At 42.4% G+C, this 10,814-nt stretch overlaps 1 long non-coding RNA gene across 2 annotated transcripts; it reads left to right on the forward strand.

The window, feature by feature from the left end:
- Positions 1-816: 816 nt before the first annotated feature.
- Positions 817-10,216, forward strand: LOC147058776 (uncharacterized). Of its 2 annotated transcripts, XR_015065691.1 has the most exons (5): positions 817-1,735; positions 1,819-1,851; positions 1,935-1,985; positions 2,063-2,344; positions 2,436-10,216. It is a non-coding gene; the product is annotated as an uncharacterized LOC147058776 (long non-coding RNA). The 2 variants fall into 2 exon arrangements; XR_015065690.1 differs by having other exon boundaries at positions 817-1,851.
- The last annotated feature ends 598 nt before the right edge of the window (positions 10,217-10,814 follow it).

A 10,814-nucleotide genomic window follows, 5' to 3' on the forward strand; every position in this document is an offset into this window, starting at 1 on the left:
TCCACAAGAGGGAAGTGTCACTCCGTCGCAGAATCTGCGCCGACGCACTCGGCACCCTTCGAATTTATGGTGCCGGTGCGGGTGTTCTGGGTGCAAAAAGGCCGCCCAAGTGGTAGAAAAAAATCAGACTTCGTCTCTTAGGTCGAAATTAATGCCAAGTTTTGAAATGCGCTGGCAGGGGTGGACCAGGGCCCGTTAGAAGTGCTTAGCCGAGGTCCTGGAAGCCTAACCCGGCGTGATCTTGTGCAAAAAGCCGCTGCTGAGCTCCAGCTGGAAGTGTAAAAAGAACCGGGCTGGATCAAAAAAAGAACCGGGCGGCCCGTTAAAATTGCTTAGCCGAGGTCCTGGAACCCTAACCCGGCGTGATCTTGTGCAAAAAGCCGCTGCTGAGCTCCAGCTGGAAGTGGAAAAAGAACCGGGCTGGTTCAAAAAAAGAACCGGGCGACCCGTTAGAAGTGCTTAGCCGAGGTCCTGGAAGCCTAACCCGGCGTGATCTTGTGCAAAAAGCCGCTGCTGAGCTCCAGCTGGAAGTGGAAAAAGAACCGGGCTGGATCAAAAAAGAACCGGGCGACCCGTTAAAATTGCTTAGCCGAGGTCCTGGAAGCCTAACACGGCGTGATCTTGTGCAAAAAGCCGCTCCCGAGCTCCAGCTGGAAGTGTAAAAAGAACCAGGCTGGATAAAAAAAAAGAACCGGAGAGAATGGTAGGTGGATATTATGACAAAGTTTGATGGAGTATTGATTTATGACCTTAATAAAAAAGTATTAAATATTTTTTTTTTTTTTTTTTTTTTTTTTTTTAAAAAGAGTTATTGAGGTCATAGAGTTTATGGAGGTCATAGGGAGGTCATAGGTTATAGGGTTAGGTTGTTATTTATTTAAATGTTGAATTATGGGTTGGGTTAGGGTTTGGTGTGGGATGTGTGTGTGGTGTGTGTGTGGTTGAAAGTCAAAAATGTTATGAGCTGCTGCTTCCTCCCTCGTCCTGTAGGGGGTGTTTAAGTGTTTCATTCACTTTCATCCTGAGATAAGAGTGCTAAGGTGTGTAAGTGTATTTATCTCAGGATGAGTGTAAATCTTGTTTTGTTTTGTTTTTTGGATGGTGGTAAGTCTGAACATATGTGTTAGATCATCTGTAAATCTTGTTTTGTTTATTTTTTGGTGGTGTGAATATGTCTGTAGATGTTTAGGGTCTTAAGATTGTTGGGGGTGTCTGACCTTCTCACCTTGCGCGGCTCTTTACGGCGTGTGTCTGTATCTGGGTTGTATGTGTGTGTATGTGGCTGAGTTAAATTATTTGATGGTGGGAATATGTCTGTACATGTTTTGGGGTCTTAAGATTGTTGGGGGGTGTATGACCCTGCTTTATGACCTCGCCGCGTGTATCTGTGGGATGTGTGTGTATGTGGCTGAGTTAAATTATTTTTGGTGCTATGTTTCAGTTTAAAAAAGCTTTTAATAATAGTATGAGGTGAAAAAAAATGAATCTTACCTTCCGAGGGATGAAATTAGCTGGTCCTCAGTCCAATTTTGTGTATGGAGGAGAAAATGGAGTTTAAAAATGGGGTGGGGGTTAGGGTTAGGGGTCTTCAGGTCAGAATGTTCTTTAGGGCGGGAAAGTATCTGGATATATAGATGTGCAAGTGTTTAAACAGTCAGAAAAGGCCTTTACAAAGCTCAAACCACCTCAAGTCGGTCTCTACGCTCTGCGGATCTTTTAAAAGCAATGGTGAAAGGTAGGTTGTTTTTTTTTCCTAAAAATAAACTATTCTGTTATAATGCGATTGTATTTATGACGTATGTTTTTTTTTGTACATAGATATTATCGTCTATGCGGACGTCCACAATGCTCGTGAGTTTTATTATGTGTTTACATTATTCTGTTATTTTCTCCATCAGAAATGTGATGTTATTGTTTTTCTCAACAAAAAAAAGCGCGGTTAAATGATGACTTCAGTGGAGTCTACTTAACGCAGACGGATTACGGTGAATCACACATTCATTTATGTTAGTTAATATTAATACGTTGATCTTAAAATGTTTAACTTATGTATGTATGTTAGATCTGGTAGGTGCAGCGGAGCAAGACATCCAGAAAAACGGTCTGGGTGACACAGGTCGCGAAGGTTACAAAGAGCCTGCTTCAAACGTGTCGGATGTGTTGGGAGAATCGTCTGACGAGGGCTCAGCTCCGCATCTTTTAAGAGCATTTGAAGACCGACAGAATCGGCTCTTTGCTCAAAAAGCGGATGACGTGTCAGCGGGTCACGTGACGGACGCAGAGCTTGCGAATATTAAGTACGAGGAGTTGAACCAAACTCGCGAATCGTTAAAAGAAATTGAAGGTATGTCGAATTTTGTTTTATATATATATATATATATTATTTTTTCTATCATATATTTATGTTATAACATTGTTTCTTCTGTATACTTCAGGCGCTATTGACAGCCAACCACAGGCTGCTCAACCTTCGAGGCGTCAGATGACTCGGAGTAGGAGGGGTCGAAGAAGGAGCAGGCTCACACACAACCCCCACCCATCCTTCCGTGTGAGAGAGAGGCGTCTGAAAGATTCAAGGTCTCATGCGTGTGACGGTGAATGTATTTACAGACAGCAACTTCGCTCTTGTCTCAAAGTAATACAGACATTGACATCTGCAATTGAAACATCGATAGTTTAAAATAAAAAGGCAATGTCTGACCCTAAACTCACGCCAACTGAGGCAGACGTCATAGCAAGCATTGTTGAAATAGATTTTGAAACCGATGAAACAAATCATGAATCAGGTACAAGGCAGAGATTTTGTGATACCCCTGAACTAGATCAACAAATCTTGACAATTAACAACGATATTGAAATGTTATCGGATGGTGCGTATAGGAGTCAAATATCAGAATTAACATCACACCTGCTATCTGCTCTAGAGGGTGTAAATGCGGTGGTATCGGGTGAGCAGAGTGCCCTCAGCCCCGATGTGCCTAATCATTTACAAAGTGTGGTAGAGGGTCTTAATAATCAAAGTGTCAATGAAGGTAGCCAAAGTCCTACACACATTTCTTCACAATTGTTAAACTTGATAACTGAATTAAATAACCACACGTATGAGAGTGTACGTTGTCTCAGTCCTAACATACCGGCTCAACTGATTGACATTATCAACGAGTTAAATGTACAGCCGCCTGACCCGACTCACGATAATCAGTCTGTGTTGAATGATGAAATAATTGATGACATGTGCGTTGAACCCTTGGCGTGTATTGATGGTAGCGACATAGCGCCGTGCCTACAAACTCGCCAACAGCCTAACAACTGCGCTGTAATAATTGATCATCAAATTGAGGGCGACATAGCGCCGTCTCAACATACGGCGTTTCAGCAACCTGACGCTACCTCTCAGCCGCTGAGTCGTGTTCAACCCGCAGGCTCGGAACCTGTCGCTACCTCTCAGCCTCTAAGCCGTGTTCAACAAGGTGGCTCGGCTGTAGTTAACAGACCCCATTTCAATAATGTTGAAGTGCGGAGACGTATAAATCCCCCCATGCAATCGGGTAGCAGGGATTTTGCTTCTTTTTACATGCATATCGAAAATAACATCGAAGGTGTTTTGGAGGAGGTAGATGACATTGCACAAACGGGGGATGCAATTCAGATTGAGATTGTGGGGGGTGGTGACGAAAGAGAACATACCTACCAACAAATGACTGATATAGACTCTATGAGGGAGCATGTACAAAGTATGCTAGAGCGTTTAGCACAGTCTAACACAGAACTTATGCTCGATGAAGGTTTAGAATTAGTGGTACAAATATTCAAGCCTTTGCGTGGAGGTATGCGTCGCAAACTGATACAATCCACTAATGTAGAAATATTAAAGAGAAAAAAACGACATTTGTACATGACTCTTAACAAAGACAACAATCTATGCTTTGCTCTCGCGTTAGCACATCTGCTAAACAGCTCGCTAACAACAAAGCAGGCCACACAGCAGGCTCGGCTCTTACAAGAGAGTGTAGGTTTGAACTGTCACACAGCTGTAAGTCTGGCTGATGTACACAAATTCGAGAAAGCCCTCAAAAGAAAGATAGTTGTAATGTACAGAAAAGCCGACTGCCGTCCTATGACTTTTTTTGAGACTCGCTACCCCAAATCAGCCGATGATATTTTGTTTATCCTTTTACTAGAGAATCATTTCTACGGCGTTAAATCCATTGAGGGGTTTGTAGGTCATACATATTTCTGTAGACACTGCTTCAAAGGTCACGAGAATTGGGAGCAGCATCGGTGCCCGGGGCACTGTCACGTGTGTCTTGATGCGAGATGTAAACAGCTACCCTTTAAACGTGTAATCTGTCCTGATTGTAATAAGACTTGTTATAATGACGAGTGTTTTATCAAACATAAAGAGCCGCGCAAGGCGAGAAGGTCAGACATCCTCAAAACTAACTGTGACACATATAAAAAATGCATGCAATGCGGCTTGCAATATTATGTGAAACCAGGTGCTAGTCGTGTCAAGCATCACTGCCTCGCTAAAAAATGTGCTGTGTGCGGTGACGACTTGAGGGGAGATACAATGCTTGATCCTCATCTGTGTTACATCCAACCTCTAAAAGCACAGCCTCCTTGTAGAAATGTAATATACTACGATTTTGAAACCTATGTAGATGAAGACGGGTCACTCAAACCCTTTCTTGTTTGTTGTAAATCGAATAGTATGGAGAAGCATTGGTTTGGTACCGATTGTGTCGACGGTTTTGTTAGTTTTTTCAGAAACCCTCGTTTCAAAGGTTCGACTTTTGTAGCACATAATGCTAGAGGTTTTGATTCCTACATTTTACTCAACAGAATGATCGATCTGGGTGTCAAATTTGACATTATAATGCAAGGGAGTAAGGTTCTCTCTTTTGTGGATGTTGATTTGAAATCGCGATACATAGACTCGCTCTCATTTCTGACCATGGCGCTAAGTGCGATCCCAAAGGCCCTAGGGTTTGAAGACAAATCAAAGGGGTACTTTCCACACAAATTCAGCTCGTTGGCTCATCTGAATTATGTAGGGTCTTATCCCGAGCCTTCGTCTTACGATGTTGAACGCCTGGCCCCCTCAGAGCGTGCAAAGTTCTACGAATGGTATGACAAAAACAGTATGGGGTCGTTTGATTTTGCCCAGCAGGCTGTAGCCTACTGTAAGAATGACGTGAACTTGTTATTCCAGGGTGGTGAGACATTTAGGGGTGAGTTTTTCGAAGCTACAGGTTGTGACCCCTTCAACGCTGTGACAATCGCCTCAGCCTGCATGAGTGTGTTCCGCACAAGATTCCTGAAGCCTCAAACACTGGCCATTACACCTGCAGACAACTACACGAACCAATATAAAGCTTTCTCGCAAGACGCTATCCAATATTTGCTGTGGGTCATGCACAGTCAAAATGTTCACATCAGACACGCTTTAAACGGCGGGGAAGTCAAAATAGACAACTTCTTTGTAGACGGTTATAGAGAGGTTGGAGGTGTGCGTATAGTGTATGAATATTTTGGATGCTATCACCACGGTTGTTCAGAATGCTTCGATCTTGCTAAAATATGTCCGACGACAAAACGCCCCTTTCAGGAAAGGTTCGATGCCACCCAAAAGAAAATTCGAGAACTACGTCTTAAACCGAATTTGCAACTTGTAATTATGTGGGAGCACGAATGGTTGCGAATGAAAAAGTTAGACGCGGCGACGGGCGAATTCATCAAAAAAGCTAAATTCCCATCACCGCTAAAGCCTAGACAAGCTTTGTTCGGGGGGCGGACAAACGCGTTTGTTTTAAGATATACCCCAAAACCTAACGAACGTGTGCTTTATGTTGATGTCACGTCGCTGTATCCATTTATCAATAGCACCTGTCTCTACCCCATTGATCATCCTGAAATCTTCCACAATGACTTCAAGGACCCCAGGATGTATTTCGGCTTCATCAGCGCTACAGTTAACCCACCGAGGGGGTTATATTTTCCTGTTTTGCCCTACAAATCACCTAAAGGTAAACTGCTATTCACATTATGTCGCACCTGTGGCGATGCCAACAATCAAAATACAGCCTGTGCGCACACTGATGAGCAAAGGTCATTAACGGGTGTCTGGACAACCCCTGAATTCGCCAAGGCTCTCGACCTCGGTTACACCGTTGTGAATATTTCCGAGGTATGGCATTACAGTCGAAAGAGTGACGCCATTTTTACCGACTATATGAGGACTTTTTTGAAAGGTAAACAGGAATCTTCAGGGTACCCCGCACATGTCATCAATCAGGCTGATAGAAACCAGTATATCGAGGATTATAAGACGCATCAAAATATTCAACTAGATCCTTCCAAAATTAGAGTGAATCCTGGAAAAAGGCAAGTTTCAAAACTATGTCTGAACAATCTCTGGGGTAAGTTGGCGCAGCGTGAGAACATGCCAAGCACAAAGATTGTGACAAAAACTAAGGATTTTCTCGAACTGCTTTTTTCAGGTCTGTATGACGTGACATTTATCCACTTTCTCAACAAAAAACGAGCGATGGTGCAGTATTGTTTTCGAACAAACACTGAGAAACCATTGACGAAAACTACAAATGTGGCTGCGGCGTGTTTTACAACGGCGTACGCTCGTTTGAAAATGTACGGCTATTTGGAAATGCTACAGAACCGGGTTTTGTACACTGATACGGACAGTATTATCTATACAGCTTTGCCCGGTGAAAGCGTTCTGCCTCTGGGAGACTATCTGGGTGATTTGACAGACGAGCTTTCCAACGACAGCATTGTAGATTTTGTCTCCGCAGGCCCCAAGACCTACGCATACAAACTGAGAAACAGTGGACGTGTCGTGATGAAGGTCAAAGGTATCACCCAAACACATGAAAGCGGGCAAAACATCAATTTCGATAGCATGCTTGATCTGGTTCAGGGGTACATCAACAACCAAGGCGCGTGCTCGGACGTGCTCTCTACCCCGCAACACGTCATTGTACGTGATAAAAAAGGCTTCCGATTAAAGAATGCCTCATTCAATAAGAGACTGAGGGTCGTGTACGATAAGAGACGCCTAGTCGGGCGAGGTCAGACGTTGCCTTTTGGGTTTTAACATTTTTTTTTTGTTTTCCATGTGTAAAAATGTCTTTGAACCAAATTGAATTTGATCCTAGATTAGAACTACCTTTTGCCTGTATAATTAGTGGCCCTAGTGGATGTGGCAAGACTTTTCTGGTGAAAAATGTTTTAGAACACACAGATCATGTCATGAGACAAAAGCCTCATAATATTGTATGGGTTTATACTTCGGCCCAACCTTTGTATGATGAAGTCAAAAGTATGAATAAAAATATTGTATTTATCAAAGGATTGCCTGAATCTTTTGACGATGAAAAGTTGTTCCCCCCGCAGCAAAACCATCTGCTGATATTGGACGATGTCATCTTTCAAGCCTCAGACAATCAGGAAGTGGTTCGAATTTTTACACAATATAGGCATCATATGAATCTAAGCGTCATCATGTTAACGCAGAACATCTTCCACCAGGGTAAATTTAGCCGTACTATAAGCCTAAACAGTAATTATCTAGTTTTGTTCAAAAATCCACGCGATAAATTGCAGGTAACTGTTCTGGCTAATCAAATCTGCCCCAACAACCGGAAGTTCTTTCTGGAATGTTTTGAAGATGCGACGAGGGATCCGTACGGCTATTTACTGGTTGATTTGACGCCTACGTGTCCAGAACAATACAGACTGCGCACAGGCATACTACACAATCAATGGCCTACTGTTTATATTCCTAAGCAATAAAAACAATGTCTAAACTGTTAAAAAGAAATGCGGCGTTACTTAAGACTCTCTTTACCTGCAAGCCGGGCGAACGCAAACATTTACTCCTCAGAGCTCCTGCCAGTTTACTAAAAGCGCTATGTGAGATTGCTTTAAATCTCCTAAAAGGCCACATACCTCTAAATTCGAAACAATACAAAAAACTTAAAAAACAAAAAAGGAATATTCGATTTCTAGCCGATAAAAAAAATACTTTAAAGAAGAAAAGAGCTGTATTGGTTCAAAAAGGTGGTTTCATTTTCCCGTTGCTGGCTGCTTTTGCTCCTGTACTCGGAAGCGTCATCGGAGGCCTCATAAATAAATAAATTAAAAAAAAATGAGTTTGAAAACGGCGAATAAATTGTACCTCGTCTCCCCATACCAACTAGACAGGATGACTCGAGCGCAGCCAAACATCCTCGATACAGCTGAACGGGATTTAGATCGGCAGATGAAACAGGTGTTGGAAAATAAAAATTTAAATCAATACGAAAAAATCAAAATGTATCAAAGCCTAATGCAACGTTACAGAGGATTATTAAAACAAAAGAATGAGGAGAGTGCCCCCATCACACTGAACGTATCGCAAGATCAGATAGAACGCGCCACCCCTCCCAATCAGAACAACAACAACAACGCCACGGAGCTGACGGAGATGGAGACGAGAGAACAGGTGCACGAGGACCCGCCGGGGATGAAAACTACGCAACAGGTGCAAACGGAGGAATGGACAGGGATTCTCGACGCTATAGGATCACGACATCATCGAAACGCCGCATACGTGTTGAGAAAATTAGCATCGAACGATATAGGATGGACGCCTCGGGGCGAATTTATATTTAATGGAAATCTTATCAGAGGATCTCATATGACCGATTTGATAAAAAAGCTCGTCGTGAGCGGTAAGAAAGTAGGCGGTCCTCCTATAGGCTGGAGTGAATTTTTGGAAACATTAACCCGTCTTAATTTACCGGAATCAAGCATTTCCAACCCTTTGGCACGTTCTGACTTTAAACGTTTAAAATACGCTAGAGCTGAAGATGAAGACGTTTCCCAAGCTAAAAATGCAAACGCAAAAAACATTAAGAAAAAAAAAAGAAAGCAAGCCGCAATGGCTCAAAAATGGGTTAGTTATTAAATATGAGAAATTTGATGTATGGTGAAATAAAAAAAAACGTATATTGTATATGTTAGCATAAAAACACACTTGACTCTGTAACTCTCTTTTTAAAGATGTTTTATTGAATAAAAAGAGTTTTATAAAAAACATTAACGTGACTACGTACAATGACATTTTTTAAACTTATGCAAAGAACACGATGTCTGACCCCCGCACACTCGCCGAGCCCCACGTGATTTTCGAACAAAGGAGGTAACCATTGCATCATTGTGTAGGGGGTCTGTCGTGTAGCTATCCAAAACATCCAGATAAGTTAACCCGCATCTTCGTTGACTTAAATAATAAACACAGTGATGACCGCAGGTGCTCGTCAGTTCGTGTTGTAGTTGAATGTTATGGTAAATTATACGGTTAGAATGTTTTTTCAGAAAATCCAATATACTCTTAGGGTAAAATATATGGTCGGGTTCTAAACCAAAAGGGTCAAAGAATGTGGCCGAACCGTCTTTTTCTAACGTTAACCCCAGCCAGTGTTCCCCCGGCAGATGCCTCGGGTGCGTGTTTACAATGTAGTGTCTGGGGGGTGTGTCTGTGACGTCATGCAACTCGTCTGCTGCAAAAACGCCTCCAAAGAGAGGCCCATGTTGAAGCCTCATGAAACTGGTCAATTCACGCCCGTTCATCTTAATATTAATAATAATCCATCAGCACCTCTCTCTTGGCGTTGATTTCGACAATTGAATCATAAGCGGCGTAAACAATTAACGTTGTTGTGTGGGGAAGCGGATTACGAAATCGTAGATCCAGTCTGAGCACGCCGTTGTTTACTGGGGCAATGGCTCCTGAATCATCTCCGGGGTTCAGATTGAAGACAAAAAGCGAGTAACCTTGATTAAAATCATCTTGATCGATACAGAGTGGTAAATCCTTCAAAAAACGCCCCGTCGCTGTGAAAAGATTAAGGTATTCGCGTGTAGAAAGCCCCCCGCCAAAATAAGGCTGAAAAGCTTTGGACGGAATCTGTCGGCCTTCTTGCGAGAGACTCAGATATTCAATGTCGGCGTTGATAAAATTAAATGGATTTAAATCTTTTCTCCCAGCAAAACTCAAATGATTTACGAGGGCTAACACTATTTGTTTTGGCATATGTCCGAGAAACAGATTATCCTGATGACATATTCTGGAATTCTGAGCAATGGAAAACGTTTTAAGACAAATTCTCGTTAAAGGATAAATGGCATTGCCCTTGTGTAACGCTGCTTCGTGGCCAATAGCGACGGCTGGTGACACAGTTACTTTTTTCACAAATAATGTTGCCCCTAAAATCTTGAGACAGACGTCGTTGTTAGAAGCGCTCATGAGACAGAAATCATCGTTGGCTCTGGATAATTTCAAACGTAGATCCACGTGATTCAGTAGATGACGCTCGCAGAAAAATATATCGCTGTGTATGGGCCCCATAATTTGGAACTCTTGTGATTCTGCCAGTCGTAAAGCGCGCTTCCATAGTCCATCGTTGATATTGGGGCCTTCAAAAGCAATAGAGTCCATACGTCCCCTAGTATCTTTAACAAACATCCCAGCTGAGAATTGTGAATGGAGGGTATCTCTTGAAAAATTTAACAAAGTCTCAATTATTGCCCTATAGGGGTGAGTCGCACTAGATTGTGATATAAGACGGTCCCCTAGAACGACGTCAACTTGTGAAAATATGGTATTAAGAGGATAATTAATAATCCCCACAGCTTCATTCGCTGCTAGATTGCTTCCGTCTTTGTGTAATACTTTTAAACGTAAATGCAGCAATGTATCAGATAGATCGAGATATTTAGAGCCATCTCCGGGGATAAAAAATTCAATC

This window comes from Syngnathus leptorhynchus, chromosome 3 (genome assembly GCF_054491065.1).
Source record: "Syngnathus leptorhynchus isolate UIUO chromosome 3, UIUO_Slep, whole genome shotgun sequence".
Taxonomy (NCBI): Eukaryota; Metazoa; Chordata; class Actinopteri; order Syngnathiformes; family Syngnathidae; genus Syngnathus; species Syngnathus leptorhynchus.